Source organism: Gorilla gorilla, chromosome 3 (genome assembly GCF_029281585.2).
Source record: "Gorilla gorilla gorilla isolate KB3781 chromosome 3, NHGRI_mGorGor1-v2.1_pri, whole genome shotgun sequence".
NCBI classification, from domain to species: domain Eukaryota; kingdom Metazoa; phylum Chordata; class Mammalia; order Primates; family Hominidae; genus Gorilla; species Gorilla gorilla.
This window is the reverse complement of record NC_073227.2, coordinates 63,413,246-63,421,569: the sequence shown is the minus strand read 5'-3', so window position 1 is coordinate 63,421,569 and position 8,324 is coordinate 63,413,246. Positions and strand designations below refer to the sequence as shown.

General features: G+C 34.9%; 1 long non-coding RNA gene across 1 annotated transcript in view; it reads right to left on the bottom strand.

The window, feature by feature from the left end:
• Positions 1 to 4,170: 4,170 nt before the first annotated feature.
• Positions 4,171 to 8,324, bottom strand: part of LOC134758246 (uncharacterized) — a 101,177-nt gene continuing 97,023 nt past the window's right edge. Inside the window, exon 3 of the long non-coding RNA XR_010133225.1 lies at positions 4,171 to 4,286. This is a non-coding gene — a long non-coding RNA (uncharacterized lncRNA). The remainder of the gene's footprint in view (positions 4,287 to 8,324) is intronic.

Sequence of the window (8,324 nt, the reverse complement as noted above, 5' to 3'; positions counted from 1 at the left end):
CCTGAGTAGCTGGGATTACAGGCAGCCACCACCATGCCTGGCTAATTTTTCTTAATTTTTAGTAGAGACGGGGTTTCACTGTGTTAGCCAGGCTAGTCTCAAACTCCTGACCTAGTGATCCACCCGCCTTGGCATCCCAAAGTGCTGGGATTACCGGCATGAGCCACCATGCCTGATCCGAGATCCTGCTCTTTAATTCTCCCACAATTCACTCTGTATTCTTGACTGATGGTTACTATTCTCAAGTTTGGAAGGTGGTGCCTCCATCAATCGTATCTCACTCTAGGAAAAAAAACACAGAGAAATAGACAAATTAGTTGTGTTTGTGTCTTTTATGAAAAACGTAATAAATTTCCCAGAACTCCTATTCAGGAGAATTCCCAGAAGTCCATTCAGAGTTAGTTCCTATATGCAACGCTTGGTGTAAAGATATAACACCTAAGGCCTAGCCACGCCGAAGAATTGGTGCAGGGGCTGACTGCAGGGAGTGACAGAGACTTGGACTGAGAGAGAGTGAGCAGTAGGTTTTATTGAGGAGAGCAAGGGTACAAAGCTTCCACAGCATGGAAGGGGTCCCAAACAGGTTGCCATTGCTGGTTTTGGATGACTGCCTTTTAAGCTCTTTAAGGTGGGAAATACATGAGGCGGGAAGATGTTACCAGAGCGAGAAACAAAGGCAGTAAATTATTTTGTGATATGTTTTACATTTTGAGGAAAATCAGAATTGCAACTTAGGTTTTATCTACTTTGTTACCTTGCGGGGCATGGCAAAGGAGAAAGGATCTTATAGGACTTTACAAAGTATATTTACAAAGAATTGGAATTGGGAGTATGGACAAGGTCTGCTGTTCACAGAAAAACAGGCAGTTAACATTCCTTTAACTTTAGTTTCCGGGGAGGGGGAAGGGAGAGAGGACACAGGGAAACTTAGAGCAAAATTTTTGTTGTTTATAGCTTTCTTGGGGAAAAAAATACATGCACAGATCCTGAAGTTAGGAATATTTTAAGCGTATATCTTCAATATTATATTCATCCAGGACTGAATTAAGTCCTGATGCAGGAAATGAGTGAGTTTCACAGCTTTCTGAGCCCCTACTCGACCCAAGAAACCCAGCTGGCACCTCCTCTCAAAGACATTTAGGTGGTACCTATTTAAATGTCCACTGCTGCCACCACCCACTGACAAAGAAAAAAAAATGGATCTCTTATTAAGAGATCTACTAAAAATACAAAAATTAGCCAAGCATGGTGTCGCGTGCTTGTAATCCCAGCTACTCAGGAGGCTGAGGCAGGAGAATCGCTTGAACCTGGGAGGCAGAGCTTGCAGTGAGCCGAGATTGCACCATCGCACTCCAGCCTGGGCTACAGAGCAAGACTCCTTCTCGAAAAGAAAAAAAAAAAAAAAAAAGGAGGAAAGAATGTCTGTTCAATAGATGATGATTCATGCAATATTCCCACCCTGCCCCACACAACTATAATTTCATTTCTTATCCATCATTTAAATTCAAATAAAGTTTTCTCCAAAGTTAATCATCCCCTGATTTTACAATCTATAATCATCATTCCATGTCCGCAAATCTCATAGAAATTTAAATTTCTTCCATGATACTCTCTTCTACTTGAAAATATTAATAGTATGTACGCATTCTGTTCTATGCATTCATTTAAGTTTATAAATTAAAAACAATGACACTAATATATGCTCGATTCCTCTGCCATTCTGTGAAGCACTTCAACACTCCATTGGCTTAGTGAGTTTACAATTTCTGTGAAATACCTTACAGTTTCATCTAGGTTAAGAAGCCAAAATATCGCTGCACAGAATCTCCCTATAAGTTATTCAAGTGTTTTAACAAGGTAAAGCAAAAAGACCAATCTTTCATGATTTTTTCTAGGGTCCAAGATTTCTGGTATTCTATTTCTTTAGACAGGATTTGTTCACATAGGCTGACGAAGAGCTGTAAACATTTTGACCCATAAAGAGTAACTGCCCCCAAACGCCCGCAATGGGCAGTTTTCACAGGATACTTTGATGTCATTGGCAGGTCCAAATTTTCTGTCTGAAGCTCTCCAGGACTCATTATCCCTCAGTAATTTTAACACCTTCCCAAGGCTTCAGTCATGTATCTCGTTGCTGGGAAGAAAAATAAAATGCTTTTTAAATCTAATTTTTTTTGGTCTGTCTCTACAAAGAGCAGATCATTTAGAAACTAAACACAGAACATTTTCAGTCTCTTTTTTTTAGTTGTAAGCGGCCTTGTTCATTCCTATGTGTAGATTCCTTAGAAAGGGATTTTTCTTTTGGCAATGAAAGCATTTGGTGAAGATAGTAGGAAGTATAGCATAGAAATAATATGCATACATATATGTCATCTTTACTGAATTCTCAATACATTTGTTTCTGGAGACCAGTGAATAGTACTTAAAATATAGCAGCAACTATTACTAATCAAAAGCCTTAGGACTGGTAACCAAGCAGTAAATCAACCTAATAATCTCTGCAAAAAATAAGTTTAAAATATGAAAGTTTGCAATATGAAAAGTCTTATACTGTAGCACAAAGAGGAATTTTTCAATATATCAAATTTTATATTTAGGGATAAAATTTTGGCTTTTTTTTGTATAACTAATAATTTACTGAAATATGTTATTTTAAACAAAAGAATTATTCTACCAAGGATGATGCTTATCTTTTTGTCAACAAAAACTAAAATTATTTAACTTAAAAACAAACATCTAATTAAGAAAAAAAAATCAGCCTATTTCTGATTTATCTGAAATACAAAGATATTTATGTGTAAAACGTATGCATCTCTAAATTATAAAGAAATTATGTGTTTGTTATTAGAGTAAACATATGTCCTGGTTGACCTATCTCTGATATAGTATTGGTTTATGCTTGTTGTCCCTGCATAATTCTTAAGAGAACCTTCTTTCATTTTCATAATTGAAAATGTCATCATTGAATAATTTTTCTTCTTCTTAAAGAATATACTGTATGAATTAATCATGCCTTATTTTAATGTAGCCCTTGTGTATTTATGCTTTTGTCTCCACTATATAAACTTAACTTTTAATTCTGTAATGGTTGATGTTGTTCATTTGTTAGCCTTAGCAATTAACTTTTATACCTATCAATAGTGTAGCTACTTTTATCAGTTATTTTCTAATGCATTAATTTTAACCAGCTATGGTCTGAATATGCTCTTTCTTGAGCTTAAAGGATTGCAGCAAAAAAAGATCTATGTGACAAATCCAATTTGACAATTTTTAACCCATATATCTTTAAACATTTTTAAATATTATGGGTCTTAGTATAATCAAGTTGAATACATTTAGGTATTGGTTTTAATGTTAATTATCTCTAGTGTCTTTTTGGCCATAAACATTTATTAGATAGCCAAATTTTAGAGGAGAGTTTAGAAGAAATAATTAACATATTCAGATGTATCTCTCTTTCGTGAAATATATCACAGTATTAGTTGAGCCATCTCTCTCTAGAACCACTTTACTCCTTTTTAATATTCTCACCTACCTAGAATGTTAGTGAGCCTGAAAAATATTCATTCATTCACTAAATTGTTATACTTATCACTATTAGGTGCAATAAAAAATATATATATGGATATAAATGGATATAAAATGGAGAATCTGTGGTTTCTACTTTTCAAAACTTTCATGGAATAATTGGGAAGAAAAGTATATATTATAATGTCACTGATTTTTGTCAAAGCCCTCCTTAATGCTTAACAGATGTGCATACAAGCATGTGCATACAAACAGACCACATGTACATACAGATCTACTGCACTTCTATGCTATAGTCAAATACTAAGTTTGGACAGCAAGAATCTCCATCCACATACGTCCTTGTTGATTCACTGGGGTCCCCTAAGAGCTGCTGTGGATATCTGACTGAGAACTTTTTAGTAACTCTTAGTACGGGAGGAATAGAAAGCAATGTTGAACTGAAAGCAATACTTTATAATGTCTTTCAGGTATGCAATAAATAATTTGCTCTGCTTAGAAGAATATTGCATTTCGAAGTTACTGGCCTGTACTTGGCTAATCAAAGGCATTTGTACCTCCAGAAAATACATTGACTAGAACCCCAAAGACGATGTGTTTGACTCACTGTATTGAGGATCCACATTAATGATATGTCCAGGTGCGGGAGTTCTTGGCCTATGATGATTTGCAAATGTCACCTCACAAAACATGTTCATCTTTTCAGTAAATTGTCATTGTTCACTGAAAATGCATAGATTACTTCTCTGGTCACTTAGCTGAAACAAGCAATGATTATAATACAGTATTAAATGATATAATAAAAATACGTTCAAAATATTATGAGATTTCAAGAGTGAGCATAATCATTTTTTTTCTAAATGAACCACAAAAGACATTAGAGAGAAGCAGATATTAGAGCCATATGAGTGAGTTGCAACTCTCCAGACAGACAAAAAGAAATAAACATTTTTAGAGAGATATTCCTAGCACTTGGCATAGCTCAGGCCACTTGAAAATGAGGTGCCATAAAATTACACAGATACACATGCAAATACTTTCATATATTCTTATTTAATAATAAATATATTTGAAAATCTGTTTCTCTTATTCCAAGTGAAAATTATATTTTATTTTGAGCTGCAGTGGATTTAAAATCCTCAATCACCAGTAGCATACTATATTGCATCTAAATTCGCATTTTGAATATTAGATTCAATATTTATTTATGCTTCTCTTGGCACTATTTAACATTAAATAGAAGTTTTTGAGAAATAAAATATGGCATATTTGAAAATAAAAGCTTTTCTATCTTATTTAGTTTTATTTGTATGTATTTCAACATAGCCAATATCCCATTTTAACTTCCTCTTTCTATATACAGCCCTGAGTTTTTCTCTTTATTTCTAACATACATTTTGCAATAGAAAGCAATGAATATTACATTAATTCTGAAAATGTCATTTTATTTTATTAATGTAAAGTAACATTGATAAATCTTTTAATTTTGTTGCCAATACCTGGCACATGATCATTTGCTTTGTTATTCTGTAACGATTATAGAGTGTAATATTACTCAAGATGAAGACACTGAATTTTTTATATTTAAATATACGCATTTAAGAGGGAAAAAGGTCTTTCTTTTGTAGACAATATTCTCACTTTCCAATATAATCAAGTGAATTGCAATTGTCTTCTCTGATTTCTGTTTGTTTCCCTTTAGAGCACACATTTTCATTTTTATTTTTCCTACAAGGGAATGAGTCTAAAAATTTCCATATCTTGACTAGTTCATGAAAATACATATAAATCTAGTTATTACGTTATTAAATTTCAAAAGCACTCACAAGCAATTTAGAAACAAATGCAACCAGTTATGAAAACTTCAATAAAATAATTTTATTTCATTTCCAATAGACATATGCTAAAAGGAGACAAACATAGAAATCAACAGACCAAACTCCTGAAATCTTTTAGAAACATACATCATCATCTGCTTGATTAAAAAATACTTTGAATTAGATATTTTAGACTAATTTATATTACACTTGTATGGCATAATCTCTGGCATAGCACATCTTTATTTAATTATTATTATTATTTTTTGAGATGGAGTCTCACTGTATTGCCCAGGCTGGAGTGCAGTGGCACGGTCTTGGCTCACTGCAACCTCCGCCCAACCTCCACCTCACAAGTTCAAGAGATTCTCTTGCCTCAGCCTCCCGAGTAGCTGAGATTATAGGTGCCCGCCACCATGCCCAGCTAATTCTTCTATTTTTAGTAGAGATGGATTTTCACCATGTTGGCCAGGCTGGTCTTGAACTCCTGACCTGAGGTGATCTGCCCACTTAGGCCTCCCAAGGTGCCGGGTTTATAGGCAAGGAGCCACTGCACCCAGCCCTATTAAATTGTCTTTAATTGTCCTATATATTATAATTCATTTAAGTTTAATTATTCTAAAATATCAATGTGCTTGTTTTTTTTCACATCCAGTATCCACCTAAATAACTACTTGTTTAATTTTTACTTCTCCTTCATACCCTTCGATACAGATTAGTCTGCATTGTCTCACTATGTGTATGTGTACATGTGTGTGTGTATGTCTGTGTTTAACATGACTATTTGAAGAGTTGAGGCTGTTTTATAGAAAGTCACAATCTGAATCTGAGTGGGTCTTTGCTCATTATTAGATTCCAGTTAAACATTTTTTCTAACAATACTACTGAAGTAATGGATAATATATTATTATTATATTATAATAAGTAAATATTATTTACTTTCCATTGCATCACACTAGAAGACACACTGTCATTTCATCTTATTGGTGAGGCTAAATTTGATCCCTTGATTAAATGAGTATTCACCAGAGCTCTCTCTTGTAAGGGCACCTTATTTTTATTTTCTTTTATTATTTATAAGTAATTCAAGGGGTAATAATTTTAAGAATTTACAATAATGATTTTCTAGGTTTACTGTTCTTTTATGTTTAGTAGCTAACATTCTTCTATGAAGGGCCTTCCCTTTTCCTACTTTTCAAATGTCAATAGAATATGTGCATTTTAAAAACTTGATATGATTTACATTTCACTTTTTCTGTTTTCTGGTTGTTGAAATACTTTCAAATTCAAGGGCCAGGCCAAGCAGTTCAAGGGAGCCCTGTGTCCTGTTCACATGTTTTTCTTAGTCTTCTAACTTGTCCCTGTTTTCTGGCAAAATAAAGTATTCAAGACTTACCTTGTTTTCCCTGTCGCTGACCTAAAATTTTCAACTTATTCAAAAAGCCTTGATTTCTTTTAGTCAAGACTTATAGATAGCAAATATAGAGGTAATATGAGAGGTTTGCTACTGGAGTAGTGTAGCTTTTAAATCCTTTCAGAGTACAAAGATGACATGTATTTCTAAAATATGATTAATTTGTACCTCTACTTCCAATTCATATAAATAAATCATAGCATTTTCCCCTTTCTTCCCACTCCCATTGCTGTAATTTTATTTTCTTAGAGTAAGAACACTGTTTCCCCCCAATATTAGTATATTTACTCATCTGCTTCATCCTATAATACACACAAAATAATTTCAAAATCAGTACAGCAATGGCATGTCCAAAAGAAAAAAAAATAACATTCAAGATATGTTGCCTTTTTTTTTCATTAGGATAGATTCACATATAGGATATGTTGGCTGGGTTCAAATTTTACTTGATTTATATTGTTTTTTTTCAGGAAGTGCATGTGTGTGCATGTATGTGTGGTTATATTATCAATTTAATATAAATATATATTTTTTACTGTTGAATACAATTTTAGAGTTGTTTGTGATGATTTTTGTGTAATTCTATTATATTCAAGAAAAAACTACATAAAAGTGTAAATCACATTAAAATTATAGATATCTCTATCATGCCTGTCCATTCCCTATCATTCTTTATGGCTCAGTATTTCTGTTTGTTTCTGATTTATCTTTCCTAAGTTTACTCTTCAAAACATGCAAATATATTATTTCTTATACCTTTTTTATTTTTTGAGGCAGAGTCTCGCTCTGTCACCAGGCTGGAGTACAGTGACGCAATCTCGGCTCACTTCAACCTCTGCCTCCTGGGCTCAAATGATTCTCATACCTCAGCCTCCCAAGTAACCGGGACTACACGTGTGCACCACCAGGCCCAGCTAATTTGTATGTTTTTAGTAGAGATGGGGTTTCACTGTGTTGATCAGGATGGTCTCGATCTCTTGACCTTGTGATCTGCCTGCCTCAGCCTCCCAAAGTACTGGGATTACAGGCATGATATTTCTTCTACGTTATTAAACAAAAGGTTCTGTGCTGCCTAATCTATATACACTTAACCAATATTTCTCATTCTTTGTTATAGCTGCATGTTTCTCCATTGTGTAGATGTTCCATGGTTTAATTAACAAGCATTCTATGTGTCACAGGATCCTTTACATGCTGCTTTGCCAGCCAGAAACCTCTGTGGCTGGTGGCACTTCTGCTTGAGTTTTGCTCACATGGGCTGTACTTGTTCTGAACACTCGGCCTAGTAGGCTGTGCTTGGCTCATGTTACCAGCCTGGATCCCATGCTCTCCAAGGGCAAACCAGGCAGAGTGGTGAGAGTGTGTCAGTGAGAGAGCACAGGGTCTGGCCACTGCACATAACCAGGTGCATTGGCTGCTGTGTTGGGGCAGACAGCTCCAGGCAACATCACAGGTGCTGGCTGCTATTCGACCAAGCACACCACAAGGGTCTTCTGCTGTGAGTGCCAGCATCTGGACAAGAGGAACATGGTGGTGCCCAAAACCTTGAAGATGCCAGCAACTGC